Here is a 24,647-nt window from a genome sequence, read left to right as displayed (position 1 = left end):
GGTTGTTTAACCACTGTGACCTTTCATATTAAGATGACATCATTCTGTACACACACGCACATCCATGGTCAAGTTATTAATTCAGGTTCTCTCTTGGTTGCTTGTGTTTGTGCTCACTCTGATTAGCCTGGGGTCCCCTCAGGATGAGCTCTTATTGAGTCATTTGGAACCCTGATCATTTCAGACCACCCAATGATGAGCACTGCACATGACATCTGACTTCTACTGTGCATCACGCCCTTTCTCCGTGGTATCTGTTCCAGTCAATATTTAATATCAATACAGGAGGTCACGAAAACAGCCTCAACATGAAAGTACCAAGCAATTGAGACTCTGAGGCGTGTGGTCGCTACATCTGCTCACTATTTCTGTTTATGTAAAGAGGGATCACTTTGCAGATCCTCAGAAAGACTAAACAAGACCAAGGGTCAGTCGTGCTAGGAGCACGTAGGCACAGTGGTGCTAGGAGTACGTAGGCACAGTGGTGCTAGGAGCACGTAGGCACAGTGGTGCTAGGAGCACGTAGGCACAGTGGTGCATTGAGCTAAATGCTAACAACAGCATGCTAACATGCTCACAATGACGTAATCAGAATCAAGCTTTAATGGCCGAGTAAGTGAGTACACATACATGGAATTTGACTCTGTTTTTTTGTGTTCTTGATGTACACAGAAATAGACATACAGTTAAAACAAGGACAACAAAGCTGAACAAACATTTGACTACTATCAGAATCAGAATCAGAAATACTTTATTGATCCCACGAGGGGAAATTATTTGCATTACAGTGCTCCTTGCAAGAGTGGAAAGATAAGTGAAAACATAAGAAATTTAACAAGAGTATTTACAAATATATAGTTCAAATAAACAGGATTATTATATATATATATATATATATATATATATATATACCTAACCTAAACAAGATTATTTACACTATATATATATATATATATATATATATATATATATATATATTATTTACACAATACATATATATATAGTATAAAGGCGCTCAGTGGTACATTTAGGTGGTATGAGTCTTCCACTGAAAGTACTCTTGTGCCTGACCAGCACATGGTGGAGTACTGTAAACATCTGACTACTATGTACAGGCATGCTGTTAGCAGGCATAATGCTTACCATTTTCACCATTTTATTTTAGCACGTTAGCATGCTTATATTTGCTAATTAGCACTAAATACAAAGTACAGCTGAGGCTGGTGAGAATGTCATTGGTTTTGCATGTATTTGGTCATATACCAATATATGAAATAAATTGAACTAACTTTGACCTTCTGGCCCTGTCTACACATGTACAGATATTTCTAAAAGACGATATTTTCCCCCGAGGTTAAAAACAAAAAAAAATTGTCCACATGACCATTGTTTTACATAATATCTCTTTACACACTATAATGCAAAAACAAATCCAAATGCTTGCTGGCGTTAGCTCTTTGGCAGTTTCCACTTGTTGCAACGTTACTAAACTGCACAGAGCAACATTACCTTTCTCAAGACAACAACTTGAAATTTAATCACTATTGATTCCCCTTTAATATAAGGATGAAGGAGCTCTCGCAACAATACCAGTGTCATAACCCGGCCCAAAGGCAATGACAAACATGGAGAGACACAGCGCAAATTCAAATACAAAAGTGTATTTATTTAAATAAAGCAACATAAATAAACATAATGCAGGTATGGGGTGTGTTAGTCAGTGTGATCAGTAGTGTACATGTGGATGTGTGGAGCATGTGAGATGTAATGTTGTGGAGATAACCTAAAATAAAATAGAAAAGCCAAACAAAGTCTGTCCAGGCACCGGGCCCAGGTGCTCATGATCCAGACAGTTAAACAGCTGATCGTCTCAGGGAAAAGACAAGACATCATGTCACCAATTACGTCATCAACATAGCATGAACTAAACCAACCAACGCAGCCAAGCAGGGGCCGTCACACCAGTGATGCTCTGAACATTCAAAAGTTTTCCTTCCACTCCTGATCGACAACACCCCTCTCTTGAACATGTAAATGGGGAATGGATCTGCATTTGTATAGCACCTTTCTAGTCGTCCGACCACTCAAAGCACTTTTTACACTACAAGCCATCGGGAGCAATTTGGGGCTCAGTATCTTGCTCAAGGATACGTCGACATGCAGACTGGAGGAGCCTGGGATCGAACTGCTGATTTTCCAATTAATGACCTGCTCTAACTCTGAGCCACAGCTGCCGCACCATCTGTTGTTACTGTTTCTTTTGCATGCTCATTACACAAAGTAACAACTGACATGCGCAAATCGTCTAGATGACATCATCATTTCCCAAACATCAAGTTTCACATGTCCACACAGATTCACAGTAACTGGAGTCTGTAAATATCTGCATCTTAGAAGGCGCTAAAAAAATTTTATTGACTTAAAACTCCACTCCACTCCAGAGCTCAAAACGAACAAGAAAATGTAAATATCTGTATATGTGTAGAGAAGGGCTTATAGTACTGATTCAATCTTGAATCTCTGGACACCACAGACATTTCTACCAAATTGCAGGACTTTCTGTCCAATAATTGTAGACAAATTTTACGAAAAACAAAAAATGTCAACCTCATGGTGGCACTAAGGGACAAGTCAGGGGTTTGAATGTTAGTACAAAAATTTCATGGCAATCCGTTGCCATAGTTGTTAAAGTATTTCAGTCCTGACCAAAGTGGTAAACCAACTTTGGTCAGACTCATTCTAAGAGCCACATGTATAGTATGGCTACAAGTTGTCAGCAAATGAACTTGAAATAAGCTATCAGCTGTTTTTGCTTTAGCTTGTTTACTTTGGTAGCTGCTGATTTTAGATTGAGGTCAGATTAAAGCAGTTTGTGGCAGCATCAGACCTCAAGGCTTGAAGGTTTTACTTTTCTGTCCACCGTCGGTGAACAGGATGTTGCCGCACTGTGCAGATGTTCTATGAAATATTCCTACCCTGCTCACCTTCATCCAGCTAAATCTCTTTGTTAAGTGTACAACTTTTCCTTTTTGGCTGTCACTCTTAATGTAGTATATGGGCTTTTAGAAATGTCTGTTATGCATTCATATCACATCAGACCCTGGTCATCGGTCCCTTGGGATAAATAAAGTTCTATCTTAACTTATCTTACCCTCTGTGTACAGGATGTGATGTGAATGCCTCCATTAAACTTTGCATGATGCAACACAGATGAGATGAATTGCATTGTCACTTTCATAATACTGTACACTGTTGGGCTTCTTTACAACTGCAGAGTTTTCCCTCAGTTGTAATGGTTGTAATGTGTTGAGTCACTATGTGTCATTGTTCAGGGTTACAAAGTGTTTATCTGGTGCGTCAGGTTTGGGGATTTTCTCTTAACTTATCTCTTGGTTGGGACAGAACATCCGTGGAGGAAGTTAAAGTTGACAAGATGAATAGTTGCTAAACAAAACCCAGTTTTAGCTGGTCTGATCAAAGTGGGACTTGATGAGTCATGAGTGAGTGAGCATGTATCCCAAGTCAAATGCAGAGTTTTGATGTTTGTACTGGACAGAAAGTTGGGCATGAGTCCAGCTTACACTCTTAATTTTCTGATTTATACCATATTTGAGTGCCATCATGCACAACAAATCATATGTACATTACAGTCCTAGAGGATTTGGATTGATGCGCACCCCAGGCAGCTGGTGGTTTTCATCTATTTCAATACTATATCAAAGTCATCTTGCAAAGGATAGAATTTGACAACATCTCCAGGACAGCTGCCGTGATTTTCCAGTTTGAAAACTGGAGGCAGAGAGGGGGTCAAATGTCCAGTCAGGCATAGGGAGAGTTCATGGTGATCTCTGAGTGGAGGACAAAACTGTCAATCATGTGTCGTACAGCCTATTTTAAATGACTGCAGTGGCTCAAGCAAAAATTGTGGTATACAAACAGTTAACTGCCACAGGAAACTAGTTACATTAAAGCAATGTGTGCTATGTCCATATCACTATCCAATGACTTCATTTGGCTTTGACCAGAAGGCTACAGTACATGTGTTTGGTAATGAGCACAATGCACAAAAGATATCCAGAGGCTGACCATTATGTTTTTTTTAACCAGATACGGATGTGAATCATTCTTCATTGTAATGCTCAGCCTCAGTTTAAATATTCAGATTCAGAGAATGGCCTGAGGACTACGTTAACTCAATATTTAGAAAGCACTTCAAAGAAACCACCAAATGGCATAAAATGCTCCAGCCTGCAGATGGTGAAGGTACAGCAGTGTGGTTCACCTTCTCAAAGCTGGTACAGATGTCCAGTGGTTTTTATTTTGGGTTAGAGTGGGGACAGAGGCTAACCAACTGACAGTTAACAAATGGTCTCCCAGCTTTTATTGAGCTGGGGAAAGGAAACCAGAATGCCACTCAACTTCCTCTAGCCACCACACACACAGACATACAGTGGCTCCCATACATGCCACTAAAAAGAGATGAGGAGGGGACTGACTGTGGTCACATTTACAAGAAGACTCAACAGCAGCCTACAGTTTCAGTTTCCCAGGCAGATTTATGAGGGATTGTATTTCAGTTTGGGGTTAGTGAATATCCTGCTAAGCACAAATACTCTGATCTTATCAGCTCCTGCTTCAGATTTGTGATTGTGTTATTTCAGGAGACAGATAGACAAGGAGCAGCTTGTGACAGTAATGTACTTTGGATGGGGCCTTAAAGGGGCCCAGAAGTGGACAGGGGCCCTGAACGTGTCAAAGGTTCATGACATGCATTATGTCACAAGTGTTGCTGAGATGTTTTCAGGGGGCCCAGGATTTCCCCAGAGATCAAATACCTCCACCAGGACTGCGCAATCCTCTAAGTTTATATTATTGTTAATAATAGAAAATGTTGTCCATGTAGATCTGGAGATCTGGATCTGCGTCAAAATACACATAATGTTAGATACAAGTACTGATTTTTTTTATTATTATTGCCGAGGCCCCACAGATTAATAAATACCATCAAATTTTGCTGTGTCAGTCAGAGGAGATATGTACATCCGTCTTTTACATTTCACTGCAATGTCACAGTCTTACAGCAGATTGTGTCAAAAAGCCCCAATTAGAAGAATTGGAAACCAGATAAGCTCTGAAATAAAGATGTTTTTTATGGGGGTTTTTAAGTTCTTTTTTTTATTTGCTGCAATTCATATGCAAAAAAAAAACCCAAAACAATTAATCGTCAATGAAGAAAATCTACAGTAGAAAAATACTGACAGTCTCCACTCAGGGAACACTTACTTGTTTTGGAGCTTCTGACTGTATCTCACAGTCTTCATCAGCAGATGACTGTTGTCACAATCCTCCATTATTTATTGTACTTTAAGGACTTCTGGTCTATGTTGGCTTAAAAGTTGAGCCTGATTCTTGACCTTCGAGGCAGCAGTGGACAAAACAGTTTCCAATTAAGATCCACTTACTTGCTTGTTCGGGGACTTTTGACCATATTGCATGTTTTTTTTATTTATTTATTTTTTTTTTTCATGTCGATTTGTCATGACTACTTTCATACAGAATGCCAATATTACTCTGTGAAAAAGCAACGTAATTGTTTTTTGTTTTTGTTTTTTTAGAACTTGGTTAATTTTTTATGAGCTTTTGTAACACAAATAAAGGCATCAATCGTTTATGTTGTGCCTATTTATGAGGCTTATAAAACAACATGAAGGCTCTTAAGTCCAAACCAGTGCAGCTAACTTGATTACTTCTTTTGCTTTCAACCTTGACAAAGCAGTGTAGATCAGGGTATTTATCAAGCCTCTTATCAAAATGCATTAGATAGATATGAGCGAATAGGGTAGCATGCAAGCAAATGAAAAAGAAGGACTACATACCAGTGCACATGGAGCAGGCCTTGAAAGCTGCAATTTCAGTTCTGCTTTTCGACAGAACATTGTACCATTTCTTCTCGCAGTCAGCTGGTGAACGATGGCAGAAGGCTTGAGAAGCATTTAGTTGATTTGCGACGTCTTCCCATGCATTTTTTTTTAACATGGCTCATAAGCGTTTGGCTGAACTTGCCTTTAATGATGAGCTTCCTTTCCTCGGTTAATTCCACTAATAATAGTATATCTTCTTCTCTCCAGTTTGGTTTTCTTTTTGATTCCATGTTGGTTTCAGCTTGGTGGACTGTGGCTGCAGTATATAGAGCCACTCAGTTAACCGCACACCAGTTTCAAGTAAGTTGCCTAATTAATGAATTGGAAAGATAAGGAAACATTTATTTTTGATTCATTGCCAATGTATGTTTTGTATTATTTTGTAGATTATTGTCAAAATATACACTCCCATTGTCCATTTAACTATTCACTGAGATATTTCTAAGATATTTCTATATTCTTAGATAAGGGATTCCCTTCAGTGATTGGTCATTTCTATGGACATGGAAGTGACGTCACCTAAAATTCTGTTTACGGCACATAGTACTGTCATAATTCAGCTCTGAGACCGACACTTACGATTCAGTCCTACACTTCACTAAAAGAGTGAGTAAGACGCTTGATAACTAACTTTTAAGTGCAGCTTTCAGCAAAGAAGTTTTTTATTCATAAGTCGACTCTTAGCAATGCTCTTAGGAGTAATTCTAAGAAGCTTGATAAATACGGGCCCAGATCCACTTCTTTCATTCTTACTTTTCACAATAAAAGCCCTAACATTCCTGTACTGTGGAACTGTTTATCAAAGGGAACTCATATTTACTCAGAGCATTTTGATAAAGACGACTCAATAAAACAGCTTACAATCACTTAGGCTTCACAACAGCTTATCTCAAACAGACTGCCAGACATTGCTCCTGGTCAAAAGGCTCACGATAATGATGGTTTTCACAAATTTGCATCACTGCTGGCAAATCATTTCACATCAAAACCTTTTATTGAACAATTGTTGCAAATGTCCATTGCTGCCAGTGTGAATAGTTTTGATATGAAATATTCACAGGTAAGAATTTTGCATTTTTGTGTTGTTTATTCGTCACACCCCTGATGTGTTAAGGTCTTTATTCTTCAATCGTAAGCAAACATGGAGACAGAGCAGCTTTCTCTTACCTCCCCCTGCACTCACCTCTTACTGACTGTAGCCAGTGTAGCCTACATAGATATTACAGGCAGCACCTTTGATTATGACCGCTCTAACAGGATCAAATGACACCAAGATTAAGTCCTGAACCAAAAGGATGAAGCTGTTAATCTATGCAGGTTTGTCACTTTCAGACAGTGCACATCTTTAAGTCCAGCTTCAGTATAATAGAGGTGCACAGTACAGTACAGTGTATCCACTCCCCCAGGCACTATGGCGACCTCCTAAATGACCAGCCAAAACTAAATTTGTTGCACAACACCGAGAGGAAACAGCACGAAATCAGGTAGTACTCCAGATCCCATACTGGACATCAAACAGCGTTCTCAAAGTTCAAACAATTTTCCGTTTCAGCGACCACATGTCCATTCACTCCTGTTCCTGTCCATTATTTGAGGAAGCTGTTTAACCCGTGTCTGTGACCGTGGGTCAGTCATTTAATTAAACCAGTAAATCTGAGTGAATCAAGCTGGAATAAATCTTGCTTCCCAGGTGAGTCCAATTCAAGTTGACCGGCTCAGGCTGCGGTCACAGCAGTGCCCCCATTCACTCGTTTGTTGGGTTTGGTTCACTTGGCTGTAAACGGACACCATTAGCTGGTAGGGTTGTTAAGCCACTTTAGGCCAATTAAGTTTCCTTTACACGCAACACGCCCAGCTGGAAGGCGCATGTTTGGGTTTCTGCAAAGAGAAAAGGAGAGGAAGACAGAGAGGAGAACAAGATGTGGAAATATTTTTCGCCCGCATTTTTACATTTACATCTTTTGATCTTGCATTTAGCTCAGAGTTTATTATTGTGCAATGTTGGTGTACTAATTAAAGACTGGCATGACCATCTTCTGGTGCAGGAGTTACCACGGTTATTGTTATGATGTAGATGAGACAGCGTAGGGAGTGAGAGGGTGGATAGGAGGTTGAGAAAGAACAGCTCGGCAGAAAGGTCAGCTGAGGTGAGATTGAAAAAGTTGAAGCAAGTTAGGGAGGAGTGGGAAAGGAAGAGGAGAGGAAGCAAGGCGGTGAAACAGAACTTTGGTGTTGTTTTTATTCTGTATCCCACGGTAATTTGCAATATTTTAGTCTTACTGGAGGATTTTGACATGCCTGACCTGACTAAATATTCACCGCCGTTGTTTATTCAATATCTACAAGACATAGAGGGAAAAGCAAAATGAAGCAGGTTTAGAAGTGAGAGCTGACAGAGGTGACAGATGGTGCTTTTAGATATGTGTCTTCCTAGTAACTTTCTTTTTTTTTTTGCTTCTTGTGGCGTGACATGTTACTTATACTGTGAACATTTACATCCTCCTGGACAATAATTTGCACATTCCTGCACAACTGTACACTGTAAAAACTGACAATTTATTAACATGTGTACATCTTACATATTACTATATTTTTCTATATCCTATTCATCAAACCATTGTTTATTCAGGGAAAATTGACTGAGCATTAATGCCCTGAGATCACATTCAATGGGGGATCTTTAAGGGATAAAGGTGTATAATAGCAATCACAATGAAGTGATGGAAAAAGCCCATAAAAACAAATAAATAGCAGCAATGTCTATCAAGACTACTTGTTACATTTATTTGGTGCAAAAAACTAAAAGCTAATTTACCAAGCTCAGTACTGATCTGAGGAGTTTCAAGGGATTGATTAAATATGGATTTGATTTTTAAAAGAGAAGTGAGGTAGAAGGGTAACTTTCCAAATAATGCCTTTTTCCCCTCTATCAGTGATAGAACACCACCCTATATTCTTGCATAGCTCACAGTGGTGTGGTAAATCGGAGAACTGTGGTCATATCATATCAAGTGATTTCAGTGTGGACTGAGCTGCATGCATATACAAAATACCACTATAATCTAAGACTGACATTATAGTAGATTGAGTAATTGTCCTTCTAGCTTCTAAAGAGAAGCATGACCAAAATATGTACTATGCACCCAATTCAATTCTGACTTTCTTTGTGAGCTTAAGCACGTATTTTGAAGCTTGTCATCTAGCCAGATGCCAAGATATTTGTAATCTGTCATGCGTTCAATGTGGGTGCCATTCAGGGAACAGATAGAGTATGCATCATGATCACACTTCCTTGACCTTGTGAACATGAATTTAGTTCTAGGTTCATCAATTAGTCTAAGGTTTTTTTTAAGGATTTCAGCATGCAGTCAAATGCACACTGAAGGTTTGAAACAGCTTCCTCTATAGAAGGTGCACAAGCATAAAGAATCATATCATCTGCATAAAAATGTGCTTTACAGTTTTCTATAGATGCACAGATATCATTTATGTACAAAGTGAACAACAATGGGCCTAAAATTGAATCTTGTGGCACACCATTTTTTAATCAAAAAACCAATTGAATTCACTCCTGCAGTTTTTATACACTGGGTTCTATCAGTGAGGAAATTCTGAAACCATTTAAAGGAGACTTGATCAAAACTCAGCAAAGCCAATTTATCCAGAAGCAGCGTGTGATCAACAGTATCAAAGGCCTTTGACAAGTCTATAAATAAGGCCGCACAGTGTCTGCTACGATCTAGAGCTGAAACTATGTCATTTAAAACCACAGCTGCTGCTGTAATGGTGCCATGGCCGGATCTGAACCCAGACTGACAGGAATTTAATAACATTTGCAGACAAAAAAGTATAAAGCTGTTCATTTACAAAAGATTCACATTCACAACACTTCAGCTAGACATGATAGTTTGAAGATAGACTTATAGCTGTTCAGATCATTTGTGTCTCCTCCTTAATGTAGAGGAGTCACCTGGGCTGACCTCCAGACCTTTGGAATTGAACCAGAGCAGAGCGTTAGATTAAAGATATGCATCAAGGGCACAGCTATGATGGGGGCAGCGAGCTTTAAGAGACATGAGTGTAACTGGTCTGCATCCAAGGAGCTTTTCATGCACTTGGAATTACACAAAGCGTGATAGACTTCAAAATGGTTCAGTGGTCTAAATGGGAAAAGAAACATTTCTTGAAATTAAGACCCCCTCTCTGACATAATAGAGACATTATCATGAGGCTCTGGTGTGTCATATATGGCATTTAGTTGATCAGAGAGCCTGATTTGATAAAATGATCATTAAAAGCATTACACATTTCCAGCACAATCTGCTAAGGGAGGAAAGATGAAGTAATGCAATTAAAGAGATTTAACCACTTTCCAGAATTTTGCTATTTTGAATTGTCTTATTTTTATTTTATATTAAGTCTATACTTTTGCACCCTTTATTGTTATGCTCCAAATAACCAAGTCAAATTCCTTGTATGTGCAAACCTGCCTGGACATAAATCATTTCTGATTCTGACATCTGTGAAATAGGATGTGAAAGCTAAAACTTCAAAATAGAGTTGGGATATCTGTAATCAGAGACCAAAATGATAACATGGACAAACAGATAAAGGACTAAAAAGTGCTGTGGCTTCTAAATAACAGAGGAGAGAGGAAGACAGTGAAAGCGAAGACGGAAACACTTTAATGACTCTGAGAAATACTGTATATACTGAACAAGAACAAGCAGAAACAGCAAGACAGATGGGAATGTTGTGAAGATTTAGTGTTCTTTAAGAGATTATAGCCTTACTCCCGGGCCCTGCAATAAAAAACGTAACAATAAAAAAAAATCCAAACTATTTACTAAATGTATCCACAGCACTGTTTACAGCCTTGTCTTAATTCTACTGCTGGATGCATGTCAAGTTCCTACCAGACGGGCAAGAGGAGGCTCTCCGAAACACTATATACACAGACATGAAAGGGAAAACACACCCCGTAATAGCCAGCACATTGCAACAGATTACATGACGTTTGTCTTGTATACTTTAATTACAGAGCAACAGTGCAAGTGCATCATGCATATGTAAACCACGTAGATACACACCGAAACCAAGGGAAGAGAGGGGTATCTGCACATACAAATGACTTGCAGGAAACAAAGTATCAGTGACAAATGGGATAGTTGCATAACAGAATGATACCGTATTATAATTTGATATAACACAATGCTTTAAACAGTAACTGTGTCTGTCAGGCATGTCCACACTGCTGCACTTAATAAGCCACAAAGAGAGTATTGTTACTGTGTGTATGTTGTTTTCTCCCTGCTGAACCACACTGAAGTAAACTTACAGGCTCTTTTGGCTTTACACGGTTTTTAAGTTGAATGTTTTCAATAAATGCTGTTCAGTAAATTGCATATCAAAATTCTGAGGTCTTGGGAGTGATCCATACAAAATACTTTTGAACATAATTTGCACAATAGATGTTTTATTTTTTATTATAGTGAGTAGATAAAAGTGATAGAAGTGCAAGAATATTGCTGCCCTAGGTGTTACTTAATATCATCTTCTTTCTCTTGTTCTTCCCCATCTTCACTGTGGTGTCCTCATCCTGGACACTGAACAAGCTCATCCATCCATTCATTTATTTATTTATTTATTCATTTATTTATTTATTATGTACATCTCCTATTCTCTAGTTCCTCCTGGGGGATTCTTAGACGATCCCAGACCAGATGAGATAATACTTAATAATACTTCCAGCATGGTTTGCTGCAGGGTCTCCTCCCAGTTGGATATGCCTGGAATAGCTCCACAGTTTGATGTCCAGGAGGCATCCTAATCAGAAGCCAGAATCACCTCAACTTGCTCTTTCTATACTGAGGAGCAGTGCTTCTACTTCAAGCTCCTTCCGAATGTCTGATCTCCTAACCCTATCTCTAAGGGTTAGCCCAGCCCATTGCATTGACCTTACAATGAGTGTCCACATTGTAAAGGACACTCAGTTTGGTTGCTTGTATCCGCAGTCTTTCAGTTATTACCCAGAGCTCATGACCATAGGTGAGGGTTGGAATGTAGATCAACTGGCAAACAAAGAGCTTCACATTTGCGATCAGCTTCTTCCTTTCCACAACAATCCTGTACAGTGTCTGTATTACTGTGGCAGCACCAATCCACTGGTAATTCTCACGCTCCATCTTAGGGTGCCAGTATGATCCAACTTAGGTGCTTGATGGATAGCTCAACATTTTCCCACATCCATCCACACCTCTTTGGCATCAGAATTAACAGGGCTGCAGCCAATACTTTCTGTAGCTTTCTGAAACCGAAAATTTGACATTGATGCTCACTTCACATAGTGATAAGCCAGGCAAGAAGGCAGGTAGGATTTGAACTCTCAGGCTCTTTTTATTTGTTGTCAACACAACATTTCGGATATGCAGAGAGGTATTGTATCTCACCTGTCTTTATGAAGGCAGGCTTTTCATGCCATCTTTGAGTGCAGCCATTCTGAACAGCCAAAAATACTTTTGCATTTTCAACATGGTGGAATGACATGTCAGACAAACAATCACCTTAAGGCCTTACAAGTGAGCAACCCTGTGAATGAAAACCATTTCAGCCACTTTTGCCCGTGGTTTGAATCTTTTGGTACTAACTCAAGCTCATGGCCATCAGTGAGGGTTTGAAAGATGATCGACCATTAAATTGAGAGGCTCAGCAGCCTTTTTACAGCGACAGTGCGGTTACTGCTGATGAGCTATTGAAGGTCAATCTCACGTACCATCTTACCCTCACACATGAACAAGAAAATGCTTGAACTCTTTTATTTGGGGGAGTTACTTGCTCACAAACTGAGGGGAGCAAGGGGATCCACTGATTTCCAGCAGAGCACTGTGGCCTCAGACAGGGGCGGACAGTCATGGTCTCATGAAGTCAGCATAGCCACATCATCTGCAAAAAACACACATGCAATCCTGGGGCCATCACACCAGTATTTCAACATATGCTTACGTGTCACGCCCCCTCTGTGTCTCATAGTGATGTGAAGGCCACAGAGCTGAAACACATTGTAACATGTGGGTAATGCTGCGAGCCGTGGTTACATTCAGGCAACAAAACTACTTGGTTAGGTTTTGAGAAAAGATCACGTTTACATTTAAAATCAGTATGTAACGAGACATACATATGTCGTCTGAGTTACGTCAGTGTATGACGACCTTACGTTAATTGCCCAATGTTACTTTTAAACAACACTGACTTAAGGTTTCACACTGGACATGAACTGTGGTCTCCTGGCTGAAAGTCCGGTTTTGTTTGACCCATCCACCTCCACTCCCACCCACCCTTCATAGCTATTTTAGATTTAGTCTTAGTCTTAGTCTTGAGATGAAAAATACTTATTAGTTTTGGTCACTTTTTAGGCATTTTTATCCTTAATAGTTTTAATCGACCAAAATTCATGATATTTTAGTCATTACTTTATTTTTTATTTTTACTATATGAAAAATTAGAATCAAGGTGACAAGTTGTTTAAAATTTTCTTTAGACATTTCTCCAGCATTTTTCAACAGGTTTAAGTTGTGATTTATAAGCACACACTAACTGATCATCATTTGAAAAGCTCAATATCTCTCTGTTTATAGTTTCAAAAACATTGACACAACAAATAACTTATCTGAGACAACTAGGATTTGTACCCAGGTTCATTGTAAACTCTGACTGATCAATTTCACTGTTAAATATACCTTGATTAAAGCCTGAATTCTTTCGAAATCTGCAACATGTTAGTCTAGAGGTTGTAACTCGTGTCCTTTCACAGAGTTAAACTAAAGTTTCATCTATGTCAGAGAAAACTTATCTGAGTTCAGACTGTTTACTTACAGCACAGCTACACTCACAGATACCTGCTGTCAAATACCATCAAACCATAAACCTTCCCAAGACAGTCCACACTGAGTGGAGTCCCACAGAGATCACAGCTGAGTATTTACTACTGAATTACATCTCACAACTCACACCAACGACTGATGCTGCTCCGATGTGAGTGCTTTTATTGGCTAGCAAAACATCCTGGTGCAGACTATTTACTGGTGTTCACCAGCCTATCGCTCATGCAGCATTTAAAGATAATTACAAGCACGACCGTTCTAGGCTTTCAATGTCCGATAGTCAACCACTAACATTTTCATTACATCTCATCTTGTCAACAAAAATGAAACAGATTTCGTCTTTCATTATCAAGATCTATTTTTAGCTCATTTCAGTTATGGAAAAAAAAAGAGGTTGAAGAAAAATGTTTGTCAAAGTTTTCATCAACAAAATGAACATTGCTTTTCAGACTTTATTGCTATTGCTTTATACTACACCAGTTGCTCTCAGCATCAACTATTGCCACAGATTGGTTTACACTTGAGATAGCTGACAGCCCGTTGTGTCTCACAAAGATGCCAGAGGCTGCCTTTGGTGCCAATATCACACACCAAAGAGAGTGACAAAGCAGCAATATTTGACACCTGGTGAGTGAGAATAGGCTGGGTATCCTCAACACTGTGAGTGCCACATAGTTAAAAGATGACCAGTAACACCTGAAAGGAAAAAGAGGATATAAAAGAGAAGCTGCCAGGAACCCCTCTTTTGCTCTTTTTGCGACCTGTTTTCTTTCTCATCCTTCTTATTTCCGTTCTCTGCTTGTCCTCATCCACCAATTTCATTTTCTTTTCATCTCAACTCCATGTCTTCTACCTCTTCTTTTTCCTCCCTTCTCCTCCTCACCTCTTTCTGCTTAGCTCTCTGACTTCACCCTATTTGTTTCACCTCCGCTATCTCTCTCTATGCTTTCCTTTCTCTCTCTCCTTCTGTTACTGAAAGCCATATGGTGTGATTGTAACCATGTGTGTGTTTGATGATTACAGTGGTAGCTCTGTCAGGCTCTGAGAAACTTAACTATAACACATAGAGGTGGCACCGACAGACACACACATGTTCACATACTTGCATCATGCCAGCGATGACTCAAGACAAAAGACGCACATTTCAAACACAAAGCGGAAGCAATTCCAGAGAATCTCCTCCCAATTCATGTCATTGTGGTAAATATTTTCATATCATGTTTTTGTGAAGTGACAATACCCTAAACCACAAGGATAAGCGTTTCACAGAAATGGAAATGGGGTGATGAATAGTCTGGTAAATTGCCCTCTTCCTCTTTTGGTGTGCCTTGGGGAAAAATAATCGTGCCAAGCTCTGTGTATTGTGCTGCTGCTTTGCTCAATTAGAAAGAATGCTGTTTTTGTCTTGCAAAACAAAAGAATTACGTAGATTTGAAATCAAAGAAAGCTGAGTTAAACAAGGACAGAGGTAAGAGTGGAGAGAGTGAGAGAGGAGGAGAACAGTAATCTGGTTTCCTCTTTGTAATGACTTGTAGGATTTTCAGGCTACACAACACACTCTTCTTCATCAGGTTAATAAAAAGAGATAGGGTGTTTAAAAAACACTGTATGATAGTGTATTGTATATTCTCACACTGTGTGAAATCACTGTGTGCAAGCCAAGGAAATCATCTGAGGAATGTTGCTCCTTTGAGCAGTGTACAGTAGAAAGATGAGCCAAAGAGTTCGGAGTCAAGCTCCTCACCTGAGCCAACAAGACAATATTCAGTATTGTTTAAAAGGCACAACTCCATTGTAAATAGCTTAACACAAGGCTTGGTCCTTTTCTGTGAAACTAGCCATCAGTGATTCTGTGTATTTCCTAAATCTACCAGCACAGTGAACTTAATTGACCTTGAGCATCTCTGGACTCAATTATTTTAAGCACTCCTCTCCTGTGACTGAGAAAGGGTCTGTGCAGTAGTCTTTTCCAGAAAATGTCCTCTGCTGTACTATTCCACTCTTCATTGTGTTTGGTGTCTAGCTCTTAGAGACTTCAGCGTGATACTTTGCCAGAACACATTGTGGGAGCACAGCTGTGGCAGGATGGTCTCTTTAGCCACTAGGTCATCCCTTCCTTCTCCTCGTGCTCTTGTGACATGAACAGTACGGAAATAGAAAAGTCACAATCATTTGTGTCTCTCCTCCTCTTCTTTTGCTGTAACAGCTGTGTCATGGTTAAACCTGGATGTGGGAATGGAAGTCGCTTTGAGGTTACAGTGGTGATAACAGGATTTATAAAAAAAACGCCCACTGGATGAGCTGTCTGTGAACACATCGTTACCAAACAGCTTTCTTGACTATGTTCCAACTGTCTTCTGTCTGAAGTGGCCAAAGCTGCTCGCAGCGGAAGTACATGCACAACCTGCAGACACACACACATTAGCACATTGACAAATGCACACTAACTCACCACAAGTCATTACAACTACAGCATCTCCATTAAATAGTGTAATCTTAACAATGAAATACAGCAACAGTAAAACACTAAAATGGGCCTTTTATTGTAAATATAGGAAAGCCATCTGGTCAACTGACTGTTTGCTAAGCCCCACCCCTCTTAGTTGCTGTTGCTACACCTTACTCTTTGCTGTCTAGCGCAACACCAATCTCAAAACCCTCTGTCTATCGTTCTGCGCCTCTGGGGGCAACAGCCAATATTTTAGTTGTTCCTATGTAGCCAGCAGATATCCTGATACCTAGATAACAGATGTCTGGGCCCAGACTTTCTCTTCTATGTGCCGGTCATTGTTTACAGACCAATTAGCAACTTGAGACCCTATATACACAGAGTCATGGCTCCCTATAAACAGATATCTGCATGTGATGCAAAGAATTTTCAAAAACAGCTAACAAAACAATAAACTGTCATCAGACGATAGCAGATGGGATCCAAGATTGCATTTCAGCCAGTGCATTCTGCCTCTTTTGCTCAGATTGTATAGTAGTTTGTTTACCTTCTTACCTTGTTTACCTGGGGGGCGTGTCTATGTTCCATGAGACCTATATTCCCTCAAATCAGTACCTCTGCCAATGAGGTAATGTTTTCACAACTGTAATAACATGAGAAACCCTAACCCCAAACCCTAACCCGGTCATGGACGGGTTGGCTCTGATGCTGAGGGAATGTAGGACCTAATTTTGGATGAAAAAAAGAGTTCATGAGGGAGCATTGAGCTGACCCCCCTGTGTGCAGCCAGAACCTCCTCGAATGTGAATGACCAATACCACTCGGACTACAAACAGAAACCACAGTGCTTCTGATACCAAAATCTTGTCCTGTTGTCGAGATTCTGCATTCATATGCAAATATGAGTTTATAGAGATAAGCGCAATGCTACAGTTTACAGTAACTGGGCGTATTTATTACACAAATCTACAATATATTTTAATTTATTGTAATTTTATTTTAAAACTATGGGTCTTTGATTTCAGACAGACAGACATGTCATTTTTATCTCACCACTGCTGACAGATTTTTTTTCAAATGTAGCTAGCTAAGCGGTTCTTGAGCTCTTTAAGTTGTGTACAAACTCTGTTCTCAGTTAACTTTTTAATTTATTCTACTGAGTCATTTGAAAATGAAGATCTTGAGAAATGTTTGTAAAGATGCATTTGTTATCTGCATACAGCATGCTAACTCTGCGCCATCTCGTGATACCATAAAGACTGAGGCAAAAGAAACCAGATCCGAGGCAAAAAGTGAGCGTCCTCATCACTTGATGATCCAAGAAATAAATATCAGCTTTGTTTTAGTGTTGCAAAGTAGAGCTAGTCAGCTCTGGTGTTATAGTTATATGAAAAAGAAGCAATTTATATTTAGATGCTTATTATGGAAAAGCATATTTGGATACAAAACTGTCGATTAAAAACCTTAGCCCTTTCAGCTAACTTGTGTGCATTTACATTTGTTAAAATGTTGATTCATTTACATTGTCCCTTCTCAAATAAAGAAATAATTAAATGTAAACACAAAGGGCAGATTGATGCTTTATTGTTAGCATTTTCAGGCAATTTGAGGATGTATGTATGTGTAACTAATGAGTCTGGAAAACAAATCTCGGATAAACTACAATTCAGTAAAAAGCAAAAGACAGATCTATTGCTCAAAACTTTGCTAAACATGTGGGGCTGATCCTCAGATAGTGTAGGTTGTACCAGTCCTGTTGAAAGCTTTTGCTGATGTTATTCCACAAAATAGCGTAGTTAGCTAATGTAACGCTACTGTTCTTTGAAAGTAACTGTAGGTTTTAGTTTTGGAGAGGAGGAAAAAAAATCATGATCTTCCACACTCATTGTGGACTGAGTATCATTATAGTGGTGCTCCATGCACTCCTCATTAGCTTGTTGAGAAATCCGAAGCTTGATAGAACTGCTGTGTTGAGTTACAGTTGCTTAACATTTGCGTCAGTGGCAATCAGCAGCGTCTTAAAAAACCACATCGTGGACAAACAAATAAAACAACAGATGAACAGAAGGAAAGATCTCCACTGATGTCATCCTGTGGACAAATAAAATACCAAGGAGAGCAGGAGAGAGGAGATGCTATCCAAGTCTGGTATTCCCTGCGTGTTCACATGCACGCCATCTATTATGGGCCAACACAACTTCCATCTGACCACACACTGACACTTGAACTCCTAATGAACTATTGAGACCAAGTCTTCTCTAATGTTATCTATCGTCTTAATTCTACTCCCCTCGTTCTCTCTCTTTGTCTCATCCGCTTCACTTCCAGCCTTTAATCTCAACGTTGTCAGCTTTCCAGTTCCTGAAGTGATTTTAACCCTGTCATGTTAATAAGTAACGAGTAAAAACGATCATACACTCTTTTTTTACTAAAGCAAATATAATGGTTGAAGACTTTGTTGTAAAGATGAACTGTAAATGATGTGAATAACTTTCAGTGACAGCAGTTATGAATATGTTTCAAGATGGTTTGAATATAAGCAAAGTTATTATTAGATGCTCTGAAAGTTGGTAGCACTTCCACCGTCAGTGTGCCTCAGATAACAAGAATACAACCAGTTCAGTCCCAGATGGCAGGTTTAGGGATCCTACATAGGAGTGGTTGTGCAGCCATGTAGCACCATCTAGTGACCTTCTGTTTTTATCACATTATAGATACACACACACAATTTACTGTCTATGGGATTGTGTGTTTTTCTACCTTCATTCTTTCTCAAGGGCAACCTGACGAGAAAATCTAAGTTAAAAAATTGATTTTTTTTAAATTTTTTTTAACAAAACTCTGTTAGATAAAAGACACAACAAAGTCTGTCTGTACAGTAACCCAAATTCATATCACCTGGGAGCCCATGAACACCTTAATCATGTTCACTCTTCCTTTCATCATCTGTTTTCAATTAATCAGCTGGATGTGAGCTTGTCAAAGGAAAGTATGCTTCTAAAACATGCTGTACTTTGTATCCCTGCAGGGTAGGACACTTGTGGCGAGAAATGGCAGTGAAGGAACAGAAAATTAGCACAAGGATGACCATGAAATCAAAAGATTATGGTCCAGTTGTAAAAAAAAAAAAAAAGAAGAAGAAGAAGAAAAGGTGTTATAAGTGTTCTTAATATTACAATTCACAGGAGCCACAGTTGCTATGGAGAAGAGGCGAGTCATAGGCATGAATCAAAGCTGTAGCCTACCAGAATCAAAAGTCTTCATTGCATTTGGGAACAAAACACTCTCCCATCATAATCCAAAATCAACCCAAAATCTAGAAGGGAAGTCATTTATTATCCTGAATGTATCTCTCAGGTATCTACAAAACATAAACTTAAGCTCTGGCTCGTCGTTAGTCTTGTGCACTACAGAATTTTGAGCTGGGTGATGATGATGTTTCATAAATGCACCACTGGGGTGATAGATAATTTTTTTTCCTTGTATTTTAAATTTACACAAGCTTGTATCTCTGACTTTTTATTAAAGAACCAGGTATTTTCAAGCTCAGCTGCTCATATTTTGTAATGCTGATTTAAAGGACCAGTGTGTAGGATTTAGGAGGCTCTATTGGCAGAAATTAAACACAATATTCATAATAGGAATCATGTTTTTGTAAGCTTAGAATGAACCCTTTGTATCTGCATAGGGCAATGCATCCTTGTACAGCAGTTTATATGATATCTAACAAATTAGCACCCCACAAATGGCATTCTCACATCACATACTTGATGTAAAGCTACGTAGATTAGGTTTAGGAAAAGAAACCTTGTGACAAAGTACCTTTAAATAGCTCACTTGGTTTTACAAGGTCACAAACACCTGTCTCCTAGGGGAATGTCCTGTGTGGGTTGACCCATCCACCACACAAACCTGCCTCGCTCGTTGACTCGCTCCTTACTTCCTTCTTTACATCTGTCAGTGCATTGGTCACGTAATTGCAGCCTTCCTGATCATGTGGGTCATGTACAAATTACTTTATCATGATTATGTGTGTTATATACAGTATGAATTGTAGTGCAATACTTGTCATAGGTATATGTACAAACAGTGCATAAGAGCAGCTTGCCTGGGGAGTGGATCCAATTCCAAGGAGCCCACCATGTTGGACTGCCATGTTCCTACAGAGGCTCAGAAAAGACAAACCAAACACTGACTCCAGAGAGGGCCTTTTGCTTTTTTACATTACCTCAAGGCCACCATAGTTTCTACACACTTGAGAAGGGAGAGGTGAGGGGTGAGGATATTCAACTTGTTGCAGTCTGCAACCTCACCTCGAGATGGCACTAAATCCCACAGACTGGACCTGTAACCTGTAGCGTTTAATGCCCATCCAAGTCTTGGATGTGTCCCGGATGCCAAACATGTCACTACAGTAAGAAGTGCTTTGAAGGGCTTTTACTTTTTAAAAAGAGAATAAAAAAGGAAACTTACTCACTGTAACTTCAATCACTGCGGATTCTTGACTGAAGCTTATGTAGTTTGGCACATCTTGTGTTTGTATGTTTGTTCTGTTTCACAAGTCATTTCACATTTTATATTTTTCAAAACTTAACGCTGGAAATGTTAGCATCTCTCAGTCAGTGCAATATTAGAGCATGACTGCAGCAGCACTGTGCACACATACAGAGTGCTTTGCTGTTTGACCTTATGAGAACAATGTGCATGATCTGGTCGTGTAAATGTAAAATACTCTGACAAAGTTGTACTTGGTTTAGAGATGTGACTGCTCAGTCCTGTGAAGGTAAAGTCTGACCCTCAGCTGTGAGGTGGTTGTTTTGTCCCAACTAGTCTCCGCTGTTTTGGCTCTTACTGGTCAAGTATGAAGCTGTTTTGCTCTGTCTGGCCTGAGTTTTGATGGATGAGTTCACAGAGTAGAGAATATCCAGACCAGCAAGTAAACATCTCTCTTTCGCATTCTGAATTGGTCCTCCTTTGGAGTATATCTCTGAGACCGGTAAGAAACAAGAAGGCATGTGACACTTTGTCAGCTCAATTGCTTTCACATACCTGTAAAAGAAGAATGAGATTGGTGTATTGCAGGTGAACTGTGTGTTGTACAGAGCCCAGACCAAGTGATCAACAAAGCAGATGCCTTGGTGGATGAAAGCACTTAACAAGCATTCCACTGATAAGGATTCACACTGAACCACTGCAAGGAAAAACATCAGTGAACTGAAATCTAATAGATAAATTGACCACTTTAACTGATTCAAATAGTTTGTAAAGTGGTTTTGTGTGGAAGGATCACAGCAGACCCATTGACAGCTTCATAAAAGATATTTTGGTCACAGAAAAGACCTGAATATTAAAAATCTTAACCTCCACACAAGGTTTCAATACCAGGGCCCGAAGAGACGTGAAAACCTGAATCAACACCAAAATAAAATATTCTGGAGGTGAAACAGTCCTTCAGAGCAAGGTTACAGAAACATACTGCTCTTGAGCTTAACTATGCCCTGATGTTTTAGCATTTCCACTCATAATATTGTTGGACAGGCAATTTATCAGCCTTCCTTTTATGTTTATTTTCATCTAGCCAAGGGAATTTGTCTGCATGTTCTGGTCTGACTGCAAGGAACAGTGTTGAAAATACTCAAGCAGAATATCAAAAACAGTATACTCAGTTTGACGTGTGGCTTCAGGAATAGCTACACCAATTTTGGTCAGTCACAAACTGAGCAAGCACTGCTGGATAGATAATGGATAAAATCATATAAAGACATGTTGTTGCCCTTGTACAAACAACTGTTTCTGGTGAACCTTTGTGGTGAACTATTCTTCATATTAAAAGTGATTTGTGGTTACACTTGGAATACAGATCCAGCTGACGCCACCATTTGAAATGAACCCAAAGCTCCCAGCTGCCAGAGATACCTTGCTCTGCTAATAATAATTAAATACAAACGACATTGACATCGCAGAGCAGACGACTGTGCACTCAATTACAGTCAGGTTGGAACCGAATAAACCAGATTAGACTTAAGTAGATTAGCCTTTACACTGCACAAGTACAACATTTCATGCAACACACTCATACATTTAATCTGTATTACCTTAAGCATGTGTGATGTCTCAATTATCTCTATCATCTCTGTGATCGGACCATCTCCCTAGACTGCTATTAGGCATGGAGAAATCAATTAGGAAACTTCATTTTTGCCTGGATTCACCCGATGGCCAGTCTGGTTAAGTAATATGCCGAAACAACACACCGCTGACTGACATAGACACAATATTGTGACACACGCAGAAGCAGGCTTTGCATAATAGCTTCAGTGGTGAATAACTGAGCATACCTCAGCCTCTGCAGCACTGATCTCAACAATTATTTTTCAAAATCTGTCTTCAGGTCACCAACTGTATAGAAGCAGAACACTAAATTACTGAAGAACCTCTTTAAGATAAAATAGTCACGAGTTGTGCTCTTGAATCCTTGCATCTCCACAAATAAAAAGCATTACAGTCTTGTCCCATTGCACCAAAATTCTGGTCTGCCACACATGATAATATCAAAATGATCCTTAAAATTAGATGCCCCATTCTGCCCATGCTTGTTAGTTCTGGGTGATCCTGTCCCTCTACAACCCTTGTCTACATCCCAGGCAGACTGAGTCCAGACAGCCCTTGTATTAGGTCGAAAATTTATTGTAACAGAATCAAAGGCGATCACCTAACCGCCAGCCAGGGTGTAGTTCTCCCAACTGGGTACTGTGGCAGCGCAGTAACGCAGTAAGTCAACTTACGACCCCGGGCCAAACCTGGTCTGTGATAGGGTGTCGGGTGGCCTGCTGACCTTTCTTTACATCACAATGAAAATGAATAAATTCACACTGAGAATTATTTTCTTGTACTTTGAATGTAAATAAGGTGCTAGAGTGCATAAAAAGGCATCAAAGTACAGATGGTTCATCAAAACAAAGTGGCAGGGAGAATCTCCTGAGCCCCCCGACAGAGGCTGGCTAATTAGTTAAGTTGATATATCATTTAATTTGATAATACAGTGTTTCAAAGAAAGATGAATCATAGGAATTTTAATGTTTATTCATTTTATCTGAAGAAATATTATTAGTGTTTGTTTAATAACTAGCCCCTGGCATCCTATCATGAAGTGAAAGTAGCCCCCGGGCATAACAAGTTGAGTGTCCCTGCCCGTAAGGCTAAAGAAAGACTGTGTCAACCAGAGACTTCAGCCCAAGTTCAGGCCTCATGTCAGCAAACCTCCATCCTACTTGAGTGTCCCTGAGCAAAATAATAATGCTGTAACTGTACCGGCACTCTGGCCTCGCTGAGAAAACACACTTCGCGCTTTATTAGAATAATACTTACTCTGTGATAATATAATATTTTTCATTCTGCAGTCCAAATGTTGTACATGGCTCCACCACTGCTCCATGAACAATGTGCTGCATGCATGAGCCAAGGTCAGGATCAGTTCTGAGGAGGAGCCAGTGGAGGTCACTGTTGCGTGTGAGCTCACTGAGCCGTCTGTGTCATTTCAGGGCAGTTTGTCTCACCAACACAAACTGTGAGTATCAGCTGACCCCAGACTAACCTTTGTGGATCCAGATGTGAGTGTGTTTTGCGTGTGTGTGTGTGTGTGTGTATGTGATGAAAGGCGGGGATGTGTGCAGTTTCATCACTGCAGAACAGAGCAGCTTCCACTTGAGAAAGCACTGCAGCAACTCCTCAACTCACATCACATGCACATGCATTCAGAGAGAAACGGGGGGAGAGGAAGAGGGGTGGGCGGGGTGACGGAGGGAGGGTGGGACTTTTGGGGTAACAAACGCCCCCTCTTTTATACTGTAATATTCAATTAGGTCGGAGCGGAGAGGCAGGCAGGCATCAGCACGGGGACAAGTTGACGGCAACAAGGCGCAGTTCATTCATTTTTACACTAGCAGGCATGCTTCATGGAGACACCAGCACTCCTGCCGCCGTCTGGACACACACTTGTCTCACTTTCCTCAGCCTCTTTCTGAACTTTTCACGGCAATAACACTATGGACCCGCTATGGACGGACACCGGCGCTCCGGTACGGCATGCAAATACGTACTCTGACGTCGGCGATCATGTGGCTTTTGGCGTAGATCCTCCTTGTGATCGCCAATTTTTTCTTTCCTGTCGCCTGTTGTCTGCTCGGGTTATTGGACCGCCGTGAGAGTGTTCAAAACACATTTGGCTCGTTTGTGTGTTCAGCAGTCGCTTTGGGATTGTACCGCACTACCTGAGCATCGCGCCAAAACGGTGGGCAGGTAAGAAATGGATAAACTCTTCCTCTGTTTTTCTCACGGCTCTCGCCACACGGCTCCCCCCTCCTCAAAAGTCCCTCAAGTTAAAACTGCATGTAGTTG

The 24,647-nt window shown here is 40.0% G+C and overlaps 1 protein-coding gene across 1 annotated transcript in view; it reads left to right on the top strand.

Annotated features, from left to right (window-relative positions):
• The first annotated feature begins 24,369 nt into the window (after positions 1–24,369).
• Positions 24,370–24,647, top strand: part of zhx2a (zinc fingers and homeoboxes 2a) — a 33,647-nt gene continuing 33,369 nt past the window's right edge. The window contains exon 1 of the mRNA XM_033640377.2: positions 24,370–24,548. The gene's annotated coding sequence lies outside the window, so the exon portion shown is untranslated. The remainder of the gene's footprint in view (positions 24,549–24,647) is intronic.

This window comes from Epinephelus lanceolatus, chromosome 10 (assembly GCF_041903045.1).
Source record: "Epinephelus lanceolatus isolate andai-2023 chromosome 10, ASM4190304v1, whole genome shotgun sequence".
NCBI lineage: Eukaryota > Metazoa > Chordata > Actinopteri > Perciformes > Serranidae > Epinephelus > Epinephelus lanceolatus.
This window is presented reverse-complemented; position numbering and strand designations above follow the sequence as displayed.